Here is a 23,986-nt window from a genome sequence, read left to right as displayed (position 1 = left end):
GTTGTGACATGCATTTGTAATCTAAAGCTTCCACATTAATGATTCCATAATGTTTGCCATTTACAACGACGATATAAAAAGCCCCCCCCCATATACCTCGGTCTGTGATGTGTCTCATAGGAGGGCTGTGGGCCGCTCAGAAACCCGTCCGCCACTGACCACCACCAGTGACATCATTGTTGGGAAGATTTATTTATATTTTTTATCGTGAGAGCGATGGCTTCCGTTTTTTGCATTGCAACTTTTCAGGACTAGAAAGCCTGCCGTTTCTATTAGCTTGGATTCCCAAAGGATGATGTCACTGGAAGACGGTTTCTGAACTGCCCACAGCCCTCCTATGAAAAAACTGCGCGTGGTGAAGTGGTCCTTTAAGCTGTGCCAAGCTACGGCTATGCCCACTTGCCCAGATTTGTTTGTCTGTCTGTATCACACCTGCCACTCATTAGCGACTCATTGCCCTACCTCAATAAAATGAACCCAAAGGCACCGCTTAGTTACTTCACACTTGGCGTGTGATTTTCATCTACGCCTCCAGATGTTCTTCTACTGCTATAACGGCACTATTCCAATCAATCAATACAGTTGTCTGTCAGAAGCCATATAGCCCTCTCCCCTTTCATCCATTCCTCTAGAGCAGAGCCCTCCATTTGATCCTGTCCGATACAAGGCCGTGCCTCTCGTCTGATCTGTGATCAGTGGAGCGTGTGTTCCTGTACACCTTAACACAATAGTCAATACCCGGAAGGCCTCTGTGAACTTCCCACACTGATATCAGATCAGTGGTTGTTCGGTAGAAAACTATGAGCCGGTTTCTTAGTGCAGTGGTTTCTCAAACCCCCCCCCCCCCCCAATCAAATCTTGTTCAACTCGGTAGGAAAGTAGGTATTAAAATGGTCTTAAAGGTCCATGAATTGTCACTTTGGAAATGGGCCTATTTGGACAGTTGGAGAACCACTGACTTATAACTCAGACATGTACTAGCAGGCACACACACAGACCTATATATTTGTATAGAGAGATTGAAGTTATATTTGTCAAGATTTTATTTGACTGCTTTTCTTGGTACTATGGGCACTAGGCAGTAACATTCGGATCGTTAATTTAACTGAACAGAGACCATAAATGCCAGGAAGTAAACAGGTGTGTGTGTGTGTGTGTGTGTGTGTGTGTGTGTGTGTGTGTGTGTGTGTGTGTGTGTGTGTGTGTGTGTGTGTGTGTGTGTGTGTGTGTGTGTGTGTGTGTGTGTGCGCGCGCACTTGTGCGTGTGTGGAGGGGGGTGGGGGGTGTCTGGAATCAGGCCCTGGAGAGGACACAATAAACCATGGGTTTCAAGCCATATCCTTTTCACGGAAATATTTTCCTTCGAGCGTGTGTGTGTGTGTGTGTGTGTGTGTGTGTGTGTCTCTTTCACAGCCTGCTCTGAAAGGTCAGCCGGAATGGGAACAGCCAGGCATACATGGGCCTTGTTTACACAGTGATAACTAATATAACGTGGTACTATTGGAAGGCTAAATAAAGCTGGCCAGAATGAGCACATTGGCAACGCGCTGCAGGCCTTTCAGCCGCATACAGGTTCGTCTGCAGAGCCAGCTATTTTGGACTGATGTCGATTTAAAAAAAGGTTTCTAAATCCTTTCTGTTCATCGGTGGTGCTCAAACCTTTTCATGTCAAGGACCCCCAGAATTGTGTGTGTATGTATTTGGCCGCGGACCCCCATCTGAAAATATGTTGTTCCAGGGACTGCCCCCAGAAGCAAAGATTTGAGTTAAAAACGTTCGCTCTGAAAATTGAATATATAGGTATTCAAAGATATTTGCGCCTCATTTTCAAAAATAGCAGATCTACAAGCTCGTAGCTCGGTGCATCTCGGTCTATGAGCTTGTATATCTGCTATTTTTCAATAGCTAAAGTATAACATAATGCTACAAACACCAACAGGGGTTCCCGTCCTGAATGGGTCAATATAAAGGGCCAGCCGACAGTATACTGTATAGCTCTGTGAGAGCCACCGAGTGGCGCGCTATGAGCTTGTAGGTCTGCTATTTTTGAAAAAACGTGAAATTGCGGCACAAATCTTTATATATATTCTTTCAGAAGACTTTTTAATTTCGACGTCAGGCCTAAGTAAGCATGGACGAAAACGGAGCCCATAGTCTCAGCCATGGCTTTCCTGGACAGATGGAAGGGCTGCGAACAGAACACTTTCAACTACACGACGGGCCCTGATCCAGGAAAGCTTGACAACCGGGTCTACCTAAATATAAGGTCACTAAAATCATGTTTTCTTTTGCAATTTACGGTGGCTATTTGGAATTCTTTGAAACGAAGTGAAAAGCAAACTGCTGCGGCAACATGTGGACGGCCCCCCATGCTGTATCAATAATCTCTTTCTCCATTTCCTCCGAACAAACACGGCATGGGGGATTCGCAAGTGAAGGAGAGTGATGTATATTTTGCTTTTGTTGTGTGCACGGCAATATAAACACGGTTTTGTTGAAGGCAAAATAATCCTGAGGTCATCCACTGGAATAGGATAATTGATGGTTTTGCTCCGAAAGTATGGAATATGGAATTACAGCCTAATATTATCTCTGGCAGCCTTATTGAACATGCTGTGGTATATCTCACTGTCGTCCAAGGGGTTCCCGAGAAGCTTTCAGCTCCAGACCCCAAAAGATCCATTTGGTGTTCTCCCCTGGACCCAAACGTACAAAAATACACCATTAATGAATTGCTTAACCCATTTTGACCTGAGATCAGATTCATACGAGGTTTCCACTGGACACACACTGGTCTGATTAACCCATTCTGACCTGAGATCAGATTCTAAAAATGTCAGTCGTTCTTCGATTTTTCAAAAATAGCAGACCTATTTTTCAATAGCTAAAGCATAACATGAACCGTTCAGAATGGGTAAAATATGGAAAATAGCCAAATAGAGAATTCCTCCATATGGATTTTAACAAAATGTATTCGGTTTTTAAGTACTTTAGCCTGATATTGTGACAGTATAGGTTGCATTTACTATGCGTCAGTTAGTCACCCCACGCCTCCATATATGGTCACACCTCGTAACATCACGTCTCCGCATATATGGTCACGCCTCGTGACATCACGCCTCGTGACACGTCACGCCACCATATATGGCCATCTCCATATGAGAAGAGACTTGTAGGCTATGTTATGGAAGTGTTTTCTCCATAAGAAGAGACTTCCCAGCTAACATGTCCATCTGGGCCCAATTGGTTTTTGACATGGGCTATGGGCATGGGTTCCAAGTGGGCCGTGCACCCAGTTTTCACAAAGGGCCCACCCGTGTTAGCCCATATGGGCTTACGTGGGTTTCTAACTGGATCTTAGGTGGTATCCAAATGGGCCATTTTATTTCAGAACCATGTGTGCGCCACCTGTGTTTGCCTATATGGGTTTGAACTGGGATCTGATTGGGCCTTAAGTGGGTACCAGCTGGGCAAATTATATGTGACCCATGTAGGCCACACTTGTGTCCGCCCTCATTGTCTTCCGTCCTGTTTCTGTTGTCACCTGCTGTCGATTGTTCATTCCTACGGATAGGATGCAGTGCGCCACATTGGCGGTGTTTCCAGTTTACTGTAGTAGTTTCTTCAAGTGCTCAAACTTTATGACTGGATAGCACTCGATCTGTAGAGTCCTACATTACTATCTCCTACGATCAAGGGTTAGGGTTAGGGTACTGTAGCATGCTGTTTTTCATCATTTTTGAGGACGAAAATCACTCTGACACCATGGACTATAGCCCATGGTCTGGAAGTGATTTTGTCTTTTTTCAAATCCTCGTTTTTCATCGTTTTTGACCATGGATTATAGCCGGGTTAGGGTTAGGCTCCACGGGCTAATAAAGTGTAAATTTGGGGATCCTTGACAAGAAAAGGTTTGGGAACCACTGTTGTAGAGGGTCTATAGAATAGATAGATGTTGATAGTAGTAGTAGTTAGTGACTTTGACAGTGTACAAATGGAACTGGTTTTCAGCAGGTCAAATGAGGTACAGAAAACCGTATGACTCCCAGGCTGATCTCACTGGGGGAAAACTGTACGTTTATTTGTTTAAGAACTAACAATACATTGAAAAATATATTCTGGATGTGACACTTGACCGGATGTGACCGAAATAGCGCAGTTGGTAGAGCATTAGACTGAATATCTAAAGGTCCCTGGTTCAATCCAGGCTTTCGGCAGTTGAAATGAGGTACAGAAAATCCTATGACTCTTAGGCTGATCTCACTGGGTGAAAAACTAGATGAACCAGACCAATTTCAGGAGAACAAAACAAACAAAAAAGCAGTTCAAGCCCCACTAAATTCTTTACTTTCAAGACCGATTTACAGAAGAACAAAACAAACAAAAAAGCAGTGTGAATTGTCCGGAACCAGTGGCTCAGTGTGTTAGAACGCTGCCACATCATTGGGAGATGGTGAGTTCAAACCCCACTCAAGTCTTCACTTTCACGACCAATTTCAGAAGAATAAAACAAACAAAAAAGCAGTGTGAATTGTCTGGAGCCAGTGGCTCAGTGTGTTATAACGCTGCCACATGATCGGGAGATGGTGAGTTCAAACCACACTCAAGTCTTTACTTTCAAGACCGATTTACAGAAGAACAAAACAAACAAAAAAGCAGTGTGAATTGTCTGGAACCAGTGGCTCAGTGTGTTAGAACGCTGCCGCATGATCGGGAGATGGTGGTTTCAAAGTAAACCCCACTCAAATTCAAACAAAAAAATAAAGGGGCCAATCACACCCTTTGCATTCCACACTAACATCAAGTGGCACAGAAAAGCTGTTTTGTATTAACCAGCAGTTAGCTCAGTGTGATGAGTGCTTGTGATCCACAGGTCCAGGGTTCAAATCCCACATTAGTCATGTGGCTCTGTGACACTTTGCTTTGCACACTGACTTTCAGAAGGACAACTTTAAAGCAGCAGAGAAATTCCCCATGATTGTGTGCCTCAGTGGCCCAACGGGTAAGTCAAATGTTATCCGTAGTATACCTAGTAGAAGTGTGCTGGTTCAAACCCGGTTCAAATCACAGACAGTGGATAATTGATATCCATTGATCACCGACACTGTCCATATCCATATCCTAGTAGAAGTATGCCGGCCACATACTCCTATAGTAGGATGCTGAGTAGGTAGGTGTGTGCAGTTAAGAGCCCTGGTGGATAAATCAGATAATATCGATAGAATACTTAGTGGGATGACAGGAGGAGAGTAGGCGAGGGGGGGTCAGGCAGGAGGAGAGTAGGTGAGGGGACCCCAGGCAGGAGGAGAGTAGGCGAGGTGGCCCCAGGCAGGAGGAGAGTAGGCGAGGGGGGGTCAGGCAGGAGGAGAGTAGGCGAAAGGGCCCCAGGCAGGAGGAGAGTAGGCGAGGGGGCCCCAGGCAGGAGGAGAGTAGGCGAGGTGGCCCCATGCAGGAGGAGAGTAGGCAAGGGGGGGTCAGGCACGAGGAGAGTAGGCAAGGCGTCCCCAGGCAGGAGGAGTGTAGGTGAGGGGGCCGCAGGCAGGAGGAGAGTAGGTGAGGTGGCCCCAGGCAGGAGGAGAGTAGGCAAGGGGGGGTCAGGCAGGAGGAGAGTAGGCAAGGGGGGGTCAGGCAGGAGGAGAGTAGGCAAGGGGGGGTCAGGCAGGAGCAGAGTAGGTGAGGTGGCCCCAGGCAGGAGGAGAGTAGGCAAGGGGGGGTCAGGCAGGAGGAGAGTAGGCGAGGCGGCCCCAGGCAGGAGGAGAGTAGGCGAGAGGGCCCCAGGCAGGAGGAGAGTAAAAACTCACTTTCACCTAGAAACTCCATTCACACTTTTTATTATTCAGCTTACTGTTCAGCTACACATGCTGGAACTTTTTACTTTGAAATGTTTTGTAGTTTCTGAGTTATTTAACTTAAACTCCCAATGCATTCTCTATGGCAATAGCACAAACTTTGGCATGCTACTAGTCCTACATACTTAAACCTACCAACCCCATTCTAGCCTACTTACAGTAGGTTCATCTTACGGTGGACATGTTTGAAAAGAATGTCTTAAAATAGACGTCTAAAACACGTCTACTTTTAGACGTTTTTTATCCCATTTTTAGACGCTCGTCTAATAGCCCATATCGTACGGCTTACTGTAGCACGCCGTTTTTCATAATCTTTAAGGATAAAAAAAAGAAAACGATGGGTTATAGCCCATCGTTTTTTGATTTTTTTTTCTTTTTAATCCTCGTTTTTTGATTTTTTGACCATCCCACTGAGCAATAGCCGGCTATTAGACGTGCGTCTAACAATGGGATAAAAAACGTCTAAAAATAGACGTCTAAAAATAGACGTCTAAAAAACGTCTAAAAATAGACGTCTAAAATACGTCTAAAAATAGACGTGTTTTAGACGTCTATTTTTAGACGTTTCTTATCCCATTTTTAGACGCTCGTCTAATAGCCCATATCGTACGGCTTAGGCTACTGTAGCACGCCGTTTTTCATCATTTCTGAGGATTTGAAAAAAATGGAAAAAAAACAAACGATGGGTAGCCCATCATTTTTTGATTTTTTAATTATTTTTTGAATCCTCGTTTTTCATCATTTTGACCATCCCATTGAGCAATAGCCGGCTATTAGACGTGCGTCTAAAAATGGGATAAAAAACGTAAAAAAATAGACGTCTAAAAAAACGTCTTAAAATAGACGTCTAAAACACGTCTATTTTTAGACGTGTTTTAGACGTCTACTTTTAGACGTTTTTTATCCCATTTTTAGACGATCGTCTAATAGCCCATATCGTACGGCTTACTGTAGCAGGCCGTTTTTCATCATTTTTAAGGATTAAAAAAAAACGATGGGTTATAGCCCATCGTTTTTTGATTTTTGATTTTTATTTTTTAATCCTCGTTTTTCATCATTTTTGACCATCCCACTGAGCAATAGCCGGCTATTAGACGTGCGTCTAAAAATGGGATAAAAAACATCTAAAAATAGATGTCTAAAAAACTTCTAAAAATAGACGTATAAAACACGTCTAAAAATAGACGTGTTTTAGACGTCTATTTTTAGACGTTTTTTATCCCATTTTTTGACGCTCGTCTAATAGCCCATATCGTACGGCTTACTGTAGCACGCCGTTTTTCATCATTTCTGAGGATTTGAAAATTAAAAAAAAACAAAAAACGATGGGTTATAGCCCATCGTTTTTAGATTTTTAGATTATTCTTTTTTTATCCTCGTTTTTTGATTTTTTTTTACCTAGCCCAATACCGTACGGCATACCGTTTTTCATCAATTTTGAGGATTTGAAAAAAATGAAAAAAAAAAAAAAAACGATGGGTTATAGCCCATCATTTTTAGATTTTTTGAATTTTTTTTTATCCTCGTTTTTCATCATTTTTGACCATGGGCTATAGCCCATACCGTACGGCATACTATAGCACGCCGTTTTTCATCATTTTTGAGGATTTGAAAAAAAAAAAAAAAAAAAACATGGGTTATAGCCCATCGTTTTTTGATTTTGATTTTTTTTTTTTTTCTCGTTTTGCATCATTTTTGACCATGGGCTATATAGCCCATACCGTACGGCATACTATAGCACGCCGTTTTTCATCATTTTTGAGGATTTGAAAAAAAATGAAAAAAACAAACATGCAATTTACAATTTACAATTTAGGCATTTAGCAGACGCTCTTAATCCAGAGCGACTTACATTAAGCAAGAACAAAAAAGCATGGGAATACATCACATAAAAACATTTATCAAGAAACATGCGTAAGCTAAGAAAGTAACAGTGGCATATCTATATAATGAAGCTATACATATAAACTATACATCTATACTACTATGCTATACATATGTACTATGACGTGCTATGACTACATACAATGCAATTATAGTGCTGTCTACATAATATGCTATAAGTCTGTATCAAATGCTATCTAAGTCTACAGAAATGCTATCTAAGGGGGTGGGGTAAGTGCTATGGGCCATGATGGAGTCTGAAAAGGTGGGTTTTCAGACTACGGCGGAAGATTGGGAGTGATGCTGCAGTTCTGACTGCAATGGGAAGTGCATTCCACAGTTTTGGAGCCAGAAGGGAGAAGAGTTTGGGACGTGTGGAGCGTTGTCCCGGCTATAGGGGGTTATAGCCCATCGTTTTTAGAATTTTAGAAAAAAGAATTTACCTCGTTTTTCATCATTTTTGAACATGGGCGATAGCCCATACCGTACGGCATACTATAGCACGCCGTTTTTCATCATTTTTGAGGATTTGAAAAAAATAGGGCTGTCAAATGATTAAAAATTTTAATCAGATTAATCACAGCTTCAAAATTAATTTAATCATGATTAATCACCATTCGAACTATGTCCAAAATATGCCATGTTTTCCTGTTTATTGTTGTGGAAATGGAAATATAAATGACAGAAAGCGGATATACTATTGTTTTCTAATGCATTTAGTATAGACATGATGTGATGTGAGCATTTGTAGGCCTAGCCTACACTTTGAGTTAAATCAACACTGGCTTTTGGCCATGTAGACTGCGGTCCCCTGCAGGAGGAAGTCACTAATGTTGCTCTGGAGAGGGAAGTCTGGAACACTCTGGTGGAGCTGTTGCCCCCGCGACCCGACTAGGAATAAGCGGTTGAAGATGGATGGATGGATGAATGGAGACTGGGGTCCCAGTCCAGAGATGAAAATCATAATAAAATGGCCTAGGCTACTTTCTATCAATTTAATTTGGGGGTCCTTGAAATTAAAATAGCTGAGAAGCAATGGGTTAAACTGTAGACTATAGTTAATTGAAATTCACAAAATACAATAATGGCACATAAGCATTTTTGGAAACAGGGCTTGGTTTAGAAAAGCCTATATTTTGCGCTAAAGTAATTTTTGAATAACATATAAATGTAGGTTTTAAGGCTAGAATGGCATTGTAGTGGACTGTAGTGAGAGGCGAGATTGTCTCTCCTTCATTGCGGGACTGCAGGACTAGTCTGGAGATAGTTAGTCGTGAATCAGCTTCAGTCAGTGTTTTGGTTCGTACCTGGAGTTGTGCATTATCTCCGCTGTGCACAGCAGCACAGGGGAACTGTCTTTAATATATCCATGGTCGTTTTCAGTTGCTTTCCATGTGTTTGTTTTGGTAATAGCCTACTGCAGGCGCAGCCATGCTGATTCACGTAATCGCGTAGGACAAAACGAAACCAGCCGGACAAACATTAATGGCATTTTCAAAATGTCCACAAGTTGCGACGGACCCGCGCAACTTGCAGCGCGCTGATAGCTAACACTAGTAGTGTGTGTGTGTGTGTGTGTGTGTGTGTGTGTGTGTGTGTGTGCGCAGTGTAGTGTAGCCTAATGGGGCTTTGCTAGGCAGACAAAGTAACGCAACAGAGTTACAGAATCAAACCACTTTGCAACCAAACTACAATACACAAGCTATCTCTCTGGTGTTGTTTGGTGTTTGTTATGCTCTGGACGTTCCTGAGCCGCGCGCACGGGCGCATGTTAGGGGGAACACTAACATGCGTTAATTGCGTTAAATATTTTAACGCAATTAATTAACGCAATTGATTAATGCCATTAACGCGTTATTTTTGACAGCCTTAGAAAAAAAGGAAAAAAAGGAACAAACATGGGTTATAGCCCATCGTTTTTTGAATTTTTGAAAAAGAAATGTTATCCTCGTTTTTCATCATTTTTGACAATGGGCTATAGCCCATACCGTATGGCAAACTATAGCACGCCGTTTTTCATCATTTTTGAGGATTTGAAAAAAAAAACGAAAAGTAAAAACATGGGTTATAGCCCATCGTTTTTTCAATTTTAGATTTTTTTTTAACCTCGTTTTTCATCATTTTTGACCATGGGCTATATAGCCCATACCGTACGGCATACTATAGCACACCGTTTTTCATCATTTTTGAGGATTTGAAAAAAATGAAAAAACAAACAAACATGGGTTATAGCCCATTGTTTTTAGAATTTTAGAAAAAAAAAATTAACCTCGTTTTTCATCATTTTTGAACATGGGCCATACCGTACGGCATACTATAGCACGCCGTTTTTCATCATTTTTGAGGATTTGAAAAGAAGAAAAAAAAAGAAAAAAACTTGGGTTATAGCCCATCGTTTTTTGAATTTTTGAAAAAGAAATGTTATCCTCGTTTTTCATCATTTTTGACAATGGGCTATAGCCCATACCGTATGGCAAACTATAGCACGCCGTTTTTCATCATTTTTGAGGATTTGAAAAAAAAAACGAAAAGTCAAAACATGGGTTATAGCCCATCGTTTTTTCAAATTTAGATTTTTTTTTTAACCTCGTTTTTCATCATTTTTGACCATGGGCTATATAGCCCATACCGTACGGCATACTATAGCACGCCGTTTTTCATCATTTTTGAGGATTTGAAAAAAAAAACGAAAAGTAAAAACATGGATTATAGCCCATCGTTTTTTGAATTTTAGAAAAAAAAGAATTACCTCGTTTTTCATCATTTTTGAACATGGGCGATAGCCCATACCGTACGGCATACTATAGCACGCCGTTTTTTATCCCATTTTTTGACGCTCGTCTAATAGCCCATATCGTACGGCTTACTGTAGCACGCCGTTTTTCATCATTTCTGAGGATTTGAAAATTAAAAAAAAACAAAAAACGATGGGTTATAGCCCATCGTTTTTAGATTTTTAGATTATTCTTTTTTTTATCCTCGTTTTTTGATTTTTTTTTACCTAGCCCAATACCGTACGGCATACCGTTTTTCATCATTTTTGAGGATTTGAAAAAAAAAACAAAAAAAAAACATGGGTTATAGCCCATCGTTTTTTGATTTTGATTTTTTTTTTTTACCTCGTTTTGCATCATTTTTGACCATGGGCTATATAGCCCATACCGTACGGCATACTATAGCACGCCGTTTTTCATCATTTTTGAGGATTTGAAAAAAAATGAAAAAAACAAACATGCAATTTACAATTTACAATTTAGGCATTTAGCAGACGCTCTTAATCCAGAGCGACTTACATTAAGCAAGAACAAAAAAGCATGGGAATACATCACATAAAAACATTTATCAAGAAACATGCGTAAGCTAAGAAAGTAACAGTGGCATATCTATATAATGAAGCTATACATATAAACTATACATCTATACTACTATGCTATACATATGTACTATGACGTGCTATGACTACATACAATGCAATTATAGTGCTGTCTACATAATATGCTATAAGTCTGTATCAAATGCTATCTAAGTCTACAGAAATGCTATCTAAGGGGGTGGGGTAAGTGCTATGGGCCATGATGGAGTCTGAAAAGGTGGGTTTTCAGACTACGGCGGAAGATTGGGAGTGATGCTGCAGTTCTGACTGCAATGGGAAGTGCATTCCACAGTTTTGGAGCCAGAAGGGAGAAGAGTTTGGGACGTGTGGAGCGTTGTCCCGGCTATAGGGGGTTATAGCCCATCGTTTTTAGAATTTTAGAAAAAAAAAAATTACCTCGTTTTTCATCATTTTTGAACATGGGCGATAGCCCATACCGTACGGCATACTATAGCACGCCGTTTTTCATCATTTTTGAGGATTTGAAAAAAAATGAAAAAAACAAACATGCAATTTACAATTTACAATTTAGGCATTTAGCAGACGCTCTTAATCCAGAGCGACTTACATTAAGCAAGAACAAAAAAGCATGGGAATACATCACATAAAAACATTTATCAAGAAACATGCGTAAGCTAAGAAAGTAACAGTGGCATATCTATATAATGAAGCTATACATATAAACTATACATCTATACTACTATGCTATACATATGTACTATGACGTGCTATGACTACATACAATGCAATTATAGTGCTGTCTACATAATATGCTATAAGTCTGTATCAAATGCTATCTAAGTCTACAGAAATGCTATCTAAGGGGGTGGGGTAAGTGCTATGGGCCATGATGGAGTCTGAAAAGGTGGGTTTTCAGACTACGGCGGAAGATTGGGAGTGATGCTGCAGTTCTGACTGCAATGGGAAGTGCATTCCACAGTTTTGGAGCCAGAAGGGAGAAGAGTTTGGGACGTGTGGAGCGTTGTCCCGGCTATAGGGGGTTATAGCCCATCGTTTTTAGAATTTTAGAAAAAAAAAATTAACCTCGTTTTTCATCATTTTTGAACATGGGCGATAGCCCATACCGTACGGCATACTATAGCACGCCGTTTTTCATCATTTTTGAGGATTTGAAAAAAATAGGGCTGTCAAATGATTAAAAAATTTAATCAGATTAATCACAGCTTCAAAATTAATTTAATCATGATTAATCACCATTCGAACTATGTCCAAAATATGCCATGTTTTCCTGTTTATTGTTGTGGAAATGGAAATATAAATGACAGAAAGCGGATATACATTCGTTTTTGAATGTTTTTTGTTTTCTAATGCATTTAGTATAGACATGATGTGATGTGAGCATTTGTAGGCCTAGCCTACACTTTGAGTTAAATCAACACTGGCTTTTGGCCATGTAGACTGCGGTCCCCTGCAGGAGGAAGTCACTAATGTTGCTCTGGAGAGGGAAGTCTGGAACACTCTGGTGGAGCTGTTGCCCCCGCGACCCGACTAGGAATAAGCGGTTGAAGATGGATGGATGGATGAATGGAGACTGGGGTCCCAGTCCAGAGATGAAAATCATAATAAAATGGCCTAGGCTACTTTCTATCAATTTAATTTGGGGGTCCTTGAAATTAAAATAGCTGAGAAGCAATGGGTTAAACTGTAGACTATAGTTAATTGAAATTCACAAAATACAATAATGGCACATAAGCATTTTTGGAAACAGGGCTTGGTTTAGAAAAGCCTATATTTTGCGCTAAAGTAATTTTTGAATAACATATAAATGTAGGTTTTAAGGCTAGAATGGCATTGTAGTGGACTGTAGTGAGAGGCGAGATTGTCTCTCCTTCATTGCGGGACTGCAGGACTAGTCTGGAGATAGTTAGTCGTGAATCAGCTTCAGTCAGTGTTTTGGTTCGTACCTGGAGTTGTGCATTATCTCCGCTGTGCACAGCAGCACAGGGGAACTGTCTTTAATATATCCATGGTCGTTTTCAGTTGCTTTCCATGTGTTTGTTTTGGTAATAGCCTACTGCAGGCGCAGCCATGCTGATTCACGTAATCGCGTAGGACAAAACGAAACCAGCCGGACAAACATTAATGGCATTTTCAAAATGTCCACAAGTTGCGACGGACCCGCGCAACTTGCAGCGCGCTGATAGCTAACACTAGTAGTGTGTGTGTGTGTGTGTGTGTGTGTGTGTGTGTGTGTGTGTGCGCAGTGTAGTGTAGCCTAATGGGGCTTTGCTAGGCAGACAAAGTAACGCAACAGAGTTACAGAATCAAACCACTTTGCAACCAAACTACAATACACAAGCTATCTCTCTGGTGTTGTTTGGTGTTTGTTATGCTCTGGACGTTCCTGAGCCGCGCGCACGGGCGCATGTTAGGGGGAACACTAACATGCGTTAATTGCGTTAAATATTTTAACGCAATTAATTAACGCAATTGATTAATGCCATTAACGCGTTATTTTTGACAGCCTTAGAAAAAAAGGAAAAAAGGAACAAACATGGGTTATAGCCCATCGTTTTTTGAATTTTTGAAAAAGAAATGTTATCCTCGTTTTTCATCATTTTTGACAATGGGCTATAGCCCATACCGTATGGCAAACTATAGCACGCCGTTTTTCATCATTTTTGAGGATTTGAAAAAAAAACGAAAAGTAAAAACATGGGTTATAGCCCATCGTTTTTTCAATTTTAGATTTTTTTTAACCTCGTTTTTCATCATTTTTGACCATGGGCTATAGCCCATACCGTATGGCAAACTATAGCACGCCGTTTTTCATCATTTTTGAGGATTTGAAAAAAATGAATATCTGCTGATTTTTTTCAGCTCGTGTGTGAGCAACATGTTGTGAGCTAGTAGATATTATTTAAATACAAAATAAAATAAAATCTAAATATTGCTTTGATGCTCATATTATCCTTAGGAAGTATTAAGTTGTTGTCATTCTAGGGCTAAATCTAGAGTTGCAATACCCTCCATTGACTCCCCACTCATCCAATACATATCATTTTGCTATAAGTTATTCATCCCTCTTTTATCCATCCGGCGAGACGGGTCGCCGCATTTTAGGAGCACCAAGAAACTCCTCCAGGTGCTCCTCTGAGTACTAGACCAAAAAAGTTGTGTGCAGCCCTGGTTATAGCCCATCGTTTTATCAATTTTCGATTTTTTTTTTAACCTCGTTTTTCATTATTTTTGACCATGGGCTATATAGCCCATGCCGTATGGCATACTATAGCACGCCGTTTTTCATCATTTTTGAGGATTTGAAATAAAAGGAAAAAAAAACAAACATGGGTTATAGCCCATCGTTTTTAGAATTTTAGATTTTTTTTTTTAACCTCGTTTTTCATCATTTTTTAACATGGGCGATAGCCCATACCGTACGGCATACTATAGCACGCCGTTTTTTGAGGATTTGAAAAAAATGAAAAAAATAAAACAAACATGGGTTGTAGCTCATCGTTTTTTGAATTTTTTTTTTTATTTTTAACCTCGTTTTTCATCATTTTTGAGGATTTGAAAAAATGAAAAAAAAAACAAACATGGGTTATAGCCCATCGTTTTTTGAATTTTTGAAAAAACATTTAATCCTCGTTTTTTGAATTTTTGACCATGGGCTATAGCCCATACCGTACGGCATACTATAGCACGCCGTTTTTCATCATTTTTGAGGATTTGAAAAAAATGAAAAAAAAAACAAACATGGGTTATAGCCCATCGTTTTTTTAATTTTTGAAAAAACATTTAATCCTCGTTTTTTGAATTTTTGACCATGGTCTATAGCCCATACCGTACGGCATACTATAGCACGCCGTTTTTCATCATTTTTGAGGATTTGAAAAAAATGAAAAAAATAAACAAACATGGGTTATATATAGCCCATCGTTTTTTGAATTTTAGAAAAAGAAATTAACCTCGTTTTCCATCATTTTTGACCATGGGCTATAGCCCATACCGTACGGCATACTATAGCACGCCGTTTTTCATCATTTTTGAGGATAAAAAAAAAAAACATGGGATATAGCCCATCGTTTTTTGATTTTTTTCTTTTTTTTTTAACCTAGTTTTTCATCATTTTTGACCATGGGCTATATAGCCCATACCGTACGGCATACTATAGCACGCCATTTTTCATCATCTTTGAGGATTTGAAAAAAATGAAAAAAAATGAAAAAAAACATGGGTTATAGCCCATCGTTTTTTGAAATTTTGATTCTTTTTTTTATCCTCGTTTTTCATAATTTTTGACCATGGGCTATAGCCCATACCGTACGGCATACTATAGCACGCCGTTTTTCATCATTTTTGAGGATTAAAAAAAAAAAAAAAAAAAAAAAAAAAAACATGGGATATAGCCCATCGTTTTTTGATTTTTTTTTTTTTTTTTAACCTCGTTTTTTGATTTTTTGACCATGGGCTATATAGCCCATACCGTACGGCATACTATAGCACGCCATTTTTCATAATTTTTGAGGATTTGAATTTTTTTTTTTAAAACAAACAAACATGGGTTATAGCCCATTGTTTTTAGAATTTTAGAAAAAAAAATTAACCTAGTTTTTCATCATTTTTGAACATGGGCTATAGCCCATACCGTACGGCATACTTTAGCACACGGTTTTTCATCATTTTTGAGGATAAAAAAAAAAAAAACAACTAAAAAAACATGGATGCCCATAGTTTTTTGAATTTTTGAAAAAAATTATTATCCTCGTTTTTCATCATTTTTGACCCATGGGCTATAGCCCATACCGTACGGCATACTATAGCACGCCGTTTTTCATCATTTTTGAGGATTAAAAAAAAACAAAAAAACATGGGATATAGCCCATCGTTTTTTGATTTTTTTCTTTTCTTTTTAACCTCGTTTTTCATCATTTTTGACCATGGGCTATATAGCCCATACCGTACGGCATACTATAGCACGCCATTTTTCATCATTTTTGAGGATTTGAAAAAAAATGAATAAAACAAACATGGGTTATAGCCCATTGTTTTTTGAATTTTTGAATTTTTTTTTAACCTCGTTTTTCATCATTTTAGAACATGGGCTATAGCCCATACCGTACGGCATACTTTAGCACACGGTTTTTCATCATTTTTGAGGATAATTAGACGTGCTATTAGACGTGCGTCTAAAAATGGGATAAAAAACGTCTAAAAATAGACGTCTAAAACGCGTCTATTTTTAGACGTGTTTTAGACGTCTATTTTTTGACGTTTTTTATCACATTTTTCTGTCGTCGCATTTTTCCGTCATCGCATTTTTCCGTCATCGCATTTTTCCGTCATTGCATTTTTCCGTCATCGGATTTTTCCGTCATCGCATTTTTCCGTCATCCCATTTTTCCGTCTTCGCATTTTTCCGGAAATGTGGGAGGTCGGCAAGAAAAAGTTTAAAAAATCAAAGCAAATACCGGTAATTCGAAAATGTTATTTTTGAGCTCTTCTTTATATACTGTTGAAATGTAAAATTTACATATCAACGAAAGGACCTGTAAATGACAACACAAAAACTAAGGCACTGGTGTCGAACGGGGTTCAACTCCCTGCAGTGCCCTGCTCAATGTGTTGTATTTACATGGTTCATTAGTCCATTGGGCGTTTTTGAGGATTAAGAAAAAAAAAAAAAAAACGATGGGTTATAGCCCATCGTTTTTTGAATTTTTGAAAAAATAGATTATCCTCGTTTTTCATGATTTTTGACCATGGGCTATAGCCCATACCGTACGGCATACTATAGCACGCCGTTTTTCATCATTTTTGAGGTTTTGAAAAAAAAAAAAAAACATGGGTTATAGCCCATCGTTGAATTTTTGAATTTCTTTTTTAACCTCGTTTTTCAAAAAATTTGAACATGGGCTATAGCCCATACCATACAGCATACTATAGCACGCCGTTTTTCATCATTTTTGAGGTTTTGAAAAAAAAAAAAAAAAACATCGTTTTTTGAATTTTTGAAAAAAAAAATTATCCTTGTTTTTCATCATTTTTGACCATGGGCTATAGCCCATACCGTACGGCATACTATAGCACGTCGTTTTTTTAATTTTTGAGGTTTTGGAAGAAAAAAAAAAACATGGGTTATAGCCAATCATTTTTTGAATTTTTGAAAAAAAAGATTATCCTTGTTTTTCATCATTTTTGAACATGGGCTATAGCCCAAACCGTACGGCATACTATAGCATGCCGTTTTTCATCATCTTTGAGGATTTGAAAAAAATGGAAAAAAAACAAATACATCGGTTATAGCCCATTGTTTTTTGAGATTTTGAAAAAAGAATTAACCTCGTTTTTCATCATTTTTGAGCATGGTCTATAGCCCATACGGTACGGCATACTATAGCACGCCATTTTTCATCATTTTTGAGGTTTTAAAAAAAAAAAAAAAAAAAAAACATGGGTTATAGCCCATCGTTTTTTGAATTTTTGATTTTTTTTTAATCCTCGTTTTTCATAAATTTTGACCATGTATAGCCCATACCGTACGGCATACTATAGCATGCCGTTTTTCATCATCTTTGAGGATTTGAAAAAAATGAAAAAAAAAAAAAACATGTTTTTTGAGATTTTGAAAAAACAAATGAACCTCGTTTTTCATCATTTTTGAACATGGTCTATAGCCCATACCGTACGGCATAATATAGCACGGCGTTTTTCATCAAAAATGAAAAAAAAAAAAAACATGTTTTTTGAGATTTTGAAAAAACAAATTAACCTCGTTTTTCATTATTTTTGAACATGGTCTATAGCCCATACCGTACGGCATACTATAGCACGCCGTTTTTCATCATTTTTGAGGATTTGAAAAAAATGAAAAAATGAAAAAACATGGGTTATAGCCCATCGTTTTTTGAATTTTTGATTATTTTTTTCATCCTCGTTTTTCATAATTTTTGACCATGGGCTATAGCCCATACGGTACGGCATACTATAGCACGCCGTTTTTCATCATTTTTGAGGTTTAAAAAAAGAAACACAAAAAAAAAAACATGGGTTATAGCCCATTGTTTTTTGAGATTTTGAAAAAACAAATGAACCTCGTTTTTCATCATTTTTGAACATGGTCTATAGCCCATACCGTACGGCATAATATAGCACGGCGTTTTTCATCAAAAATGAAAAAAAAAAAAAACATGTTTTTTGAGATTTTGAAAAAACAAATTAACCTCGTTTTTCATTATTTTTGAACATGGTCTATAGCCCATACCGTACGGCATACTATAGCACGCCGTTTTTCATCATTTTTGAGGATTTGAAAAAAATGAAAAAATTACATGGGTTATAGCCCATCGTTTTTTGAATTTTTGATTATTTTTTTCATCCTCGTTTTTCATAATTTTTGACCATGGGCTATAGCCCATACGGTACGGCATACTATAGCACGCCGTTTTTCATCATTTTTGAGGTTTAAAAAAAGAAACACAAAAAAAAAAACATGGCCCATTGTTTTTTGAGATTTTGAAAAAAAAAATGAACCTCGTTTTTTAACATGGTCCCATACCGTACGGCATTATATAGCACGGCGTTTTTCATCATTTTTGAGGATTTGAAAAATATATATATAAATAAATAAAAACATGGATTATAGCCCATCGTTTTTTGAATTTTTGAATTATTTTTTTTATCCTCGTTTTTCATTATTTTTTACCATGGGCTATAGCCCATACCGTACGCCGTTTTTCATCATTTTTGAGGTTTTGAAAACAATGAAAAAAAAAAAAACATGGGTTATAGCCCATTGTTTTTTGAGATTTTGAAAAAAGAATTAACCTCGTTTTTCATCATTTTTGAACATGGTCTATAGCCCATACCGTACGGCATAATATAGCACGGCGTTTTTCATCATTTTTGAGGATTTGAAAACAATATATATAAATAAATAAAAACATGGATTATAGCCCATCGTTTTTTTTTATTTTGGAAAAAAAAATTACCTCGTTTTTCATCATTTTTGAACATGGGCTATAGCCCATACCGTACGGCATACTATAGCATGCCGTTTTTCATCATTTTTGAGGATTTGATTTTTTTTTTTTTTTAAACAAAAAAAAAACATGGGTTATAGCCCATCGTTTTTTGAATTTTTGAATTATTATTTTTATCCTCGTTTTTCATAATTTTTTACCATGGGCTATAGCCCATACCGTACACCGTTTTTCATCATTTTTGAGGTTTTGAAAACAATGAAAAAAAAAAAAACATGGGTTATAGCCCATTGTTTTTTGAGATTTTGAAAAAAGAATTAACCTCGTTTTTCATCATTTTTGAACATGGTCTATAGCCCATACCGTACGGCATAATATAGCACGGCGTTTTTCATCATTTTTGAGGATTTGAAAAATATATATATAAATAAATAAAAACATGGATTATAGCCCATCGTTTTTTGAAATTTTGGAAAAAAAAATTAACCTCGTTTTTCATCATTTTTGAACATGGGCTATAGCCCATAATGTATGGCATACTATAGCACGCCGTTTTTCATCATTTTTGAGGATTTGAAAAAAGAAAAAGAAAAAACATGGGTTATAGCCCATCGTTTATTGAGATTTTGAAAAAAATAATTAACCTTGTTTTTCATCATTTTACCGTACGGCATACTATAGCACGCCGTTTTTCATCATTTTTGAGGATTTGGAAAAACAAACAAAAAAAACATGGGTTATAGCCCATCGTTTGTTGAATTTTTGAATTTTTTTTATCCTCGTTTTTCATAATTTTTGACCATGGGCTATATAGCCCATACCGTACGGCATACTATAGCATGCCGTTTTTCATCATCTTTGAGGATTTGAAAAAAAAAAAGAAAAAAAAAAACATGGGTTATAGCCCATTGTTTTTTGAGATTTTGAAGAAAAAAAAATTTACCTCGTTTTTCATCATTTTTGACCATGGGCTATAGCCCATACGGTACGGCATACTATAGCACGCCGTTTTTCATCATTTTTGAGAATTTGAAAAAAATATATATAAATAAATAAAAACATGGATTATAGCCCATCGTTTTTTGAAATTTTGGAAAAAAAAAATTAACCTCGTTTTTCATCATTTTTGAACATGGGCTATAGCCCATACCGTACGGCATACTATAGCACGCCATTTTTCATCATTTTTGAGGATTAAAAAAAAAAGAAAAAAAAGAAAAGGGTTATATATAGCCCATCGTTTTTTGAATTTTTGAAAAAAATAATTATCCTCGTTTTTCATCATTTTTGACCCATGGGCTATAGCCCATACCGTACTGCATACTATAGCACGCCGTTTTTCATCATTTTTGAGGATAAAAAAAAACAAAAAAAACAAAAAAACATGGGTTATAGCCCATCGTTTTTTGAATTTTTGAAAAAAAAATGTTATCCTCGTTTTTCATCATTTTTGACCATGGGCTATAGCCCATACCGTACGGCATACTCATAATTTTTGAGGATTTTTGAGGATTTGAGGACGCACGCTATTAGACGTGCGTCTAAAAATGGGATAAAAAACGTCTAAAAATAGACGTCTAAAACGCGTCTATTTTTAGACGTGTTTTAGACGTCTATTTTTAGACGTTTTTTATCACATTTTTCCGTCATCGCATTTTTCCGTCATCGCATTTTTCCGTCATTGCATTTTTCCGTCATCGCATTTTTCCGTCATTGCATTTTTCCGTCATTGCATTTTTCCGTCATTGCATTTTTCCGTCATCGCATTTTTCCGTCATCCCATTTTTCCGTCTTCGCATTTTTCCGTCTTCGCATTTTTCCGGAAATGTGGGAGGTCGGCAAGAAAAAGTTTAAAAAATCAAAGCAAATACCGGTAATTCGAAAATGTTATTTTTGAGCTCTTCTTTATATACTGTTGCAATGTAAAATTTACATTTCAACGAAAGGACCTGTAAATGACAACACAAAAACTAAGGCACTGGTGTCGTACTTCTGGTTTACCGGAACGGGGTTCAACTCCCTGCAGTGCCCTGCTCAATGTGTTGTATTTACATGGTTCATTAGTCCATTAGGCGTTTTTGAGGATTTGAAAAAAAAAAAAAAACGATGGGTTATAGCCCATCGTTTTTTGAATTTTTGAAAAAATAGATTATCCTCGTTTTTCATGATTTTTGACCATGGGCTATATCCCATACCGTACGGCATACTATAGCACGCCGTTTTTCATCATTTTTTAGGTTAAAAAAAGAAAAAAAAAAGAAAAGAAAAAAACATGGGTTATAGCCATAGACTGTAAAAAATATGGACAAAGCGTTCGCCGGGTCTAACATGGACGTAAAATGAAGCCTGTTATTCCTGCACTGTAAATCGCCATCTTTCTAGATCCGTTTGGTACCAGCTGGCAATTGGCTGGCTCCGTTTTGGACCAGCTGGCCATTGGCTGCCCAGACAACGAGGCGGGACTTCCCCCCTTCTTCTCCGTTGGTTTTTATTTTGACTCGAGTGGGAGGGGAATCCCGATCATAGACTGTAACGGTAGCCACGCCCCTCAGAACATACGCAATGTTTTTTTTTCTTTATGGTCATTTTTTTAATTAATGGGACCATAATTTTCCAAAAAGAATATTATGACATTAGAAATTAGACTTTAAACTAGTGACTGGAAGAAGAAAGTATTCATGACCATGTTTATTAAGGTAATACAGTCTAGGTGAAATTGGGCCAAAATACATGGGCCTCTATGGAGCTATGGGGCTTTTTGGGTCCAGTCCAGCGCCACAACAGGCCATTATATGAACTACCGATTTCAAATGAGGCTTCACGAAATATCTGGCTGACTGCCCCCCTGGTTATAGCCCATCGTTTTTTGAATTTTTGAATTTCTTTTTTAACCTCGTTTTTCATCATTTTTGAACATGGGCTATAGCCCATACCATACAGCATACTATAGCACGCCGTTTTTCATCATTTTTGAGGTTTTGAAAAAAAAAAAAAAAAAAAAAAAAAACATGGGTTATAGCCCATCGTTTTTTTAATTTTTGAAAAAGAAATTATCCTTGTTTTTCATCATTTTTGCCCATACCGTACGGCATACTATAGCACGTCGTTTTTTGAATTTTTGAGGATTTGGAAAAAAAAAAAAACATGGGTTATAGCCAATCGTTTTTTTAATTTTTGAAAAAAAAGATTAACCTTGTTTTTCATCATTTTTGAACATGGGCTATAGCCCAAACCGTACGGCATACTATAGCATGCCGTTTTTCATCATCTTTGAGGATTTGAAAAAAATGGAAAAAAAAACAAAAACATGGGTTATAGCCCATTGTTTTTTGAGATTTTGAAAAAAGAATTAACCTCGTTTTTCATCATTTTTTAACATGGTCTATAGCCCATACCGTACGGCATAATATAGCACGGCGTTTTTCATCATTTTTGAGGATTTGAAAAAAATATATATAAATAAATAAAAACATGGATTATAGCCCATCGTTTTTTGAAATTTTGGAAAAAAACATTAACCTCTTTTTCATCATTTTTGAACATGGGCTATAGCCCATACTGTACGGCATACTATAGCACGCCGTTTTTCATCATTTTTGAGGATTAAAAAAAACAAAAAAAACCCCAAAAAAACATGGGATATAGCCCATCGTTTTTAGATTTTTTTATTTTCTTTTTAACCTCGTTTTTCATCATTTTTGACCATGGGCTATATAGCCCATACCGTACGGCATACTATAGCACGCCATTTTTCATCATTTTTGAGGATTTGAAAAAAAATGAAAAAAACAAACAAACATGGGTTATAGCCCATCGTTTTTTGAATGTTTGAATTTTTTTTTTAACCTCGTTTTTCATCATTTTTGACCATGGGCTATAGCCCATACCGTACGGCATAATCATCATTTTTGAGGATTTTTGAGGATTTGAGGACGCGCGTGCGTCTAAAAATGTGATAAAAAACGTCTAAAAATAGACGTCTAAAACGCGTCTATTTTTAGACGTGTTTTAGACGTCTATTTTTAGACGTTTTTTATCACATTTTTCTGTCGTCGCATTTTTCCGTCATCGCATTTTTCCGTCATTGCATTTTTCCGTCATCGCATATTTCCGTCATCGAATTTTTCCGTCATCGAATTTTTCCGTCATCGCATTTTTCCATCTTCGCATTTTTCCGGAAATGTGGGAGGTCGGCAAGAAAAAGTTAAAAAAATCAAAGCAAATACCGGTAATTCGAAAATGTTATTTTTGAGCTCTTCTTTATATACTGTTGAAATGTAAAATTTACATTTCAACGAAAGGACCTGTAAATGACAACACAAAAACGAAGGCACTGGTGTCGTACTTCTGGTTTACCGGAACGGGGTTCAACTCCCTGCAGTGCCCTGCTCAATGTGTTGTATTTACATGGTTCATTAGTCCATTGGGCGTTTTTGAGGATTTGAAAAAAAAAAAAAAACGATGGGTTATAGCCCATCGTTTTTTGAAATTTTGAAAAAATAGATTATCCTTGTTTTTCATGATTTTTGACCATGGGCTATAGCCCATACTGTACGGCATACTATAGCACGCCGTTTTTCATCATTTTTGAGGTTTTGAAAAAAAATAAAAAAAATAAAACATGGGTTATAGCCCATCGTTTTTTGAATTTTTGATTTCTTTTTTTAACCTTGTTTTTCATCATTTTTGAACATGGGCTATAGCCCATACCATACAGCATACTATAGCACGCCGTTTTTCATCATTTTTGAGGTTTTGAAAAAAAAAAAAAAAAAAACATGGGCCCATCGTTTTTTGAATTTTTGAAAAAACAAATTATCCTTGTTTTTCATCATTTTTGACCATGGGCTATAGCCCATACCGTACGGCATACTATAGCACGTCGTTTTTTGAATTTTTGAGGATTTGGAAAAAGAAAAAAAACATGGGTTATA

The sequence above is a fragment of the Protomyctophum parallelum genome (assembly GCF_964188405.1).
Source record: "Protomyctophum parallelum genome assembly, chromosome: 21".
Lineage (NCBI taxonomy): Eukaryota > Metazoa > Chordata > Actinopteri > Myctophiformes > Myctophidae > Protomyctophum > Protomyctophum parallelum.
Note: the sequence above shows the minus strand (reverse complement) of the source record.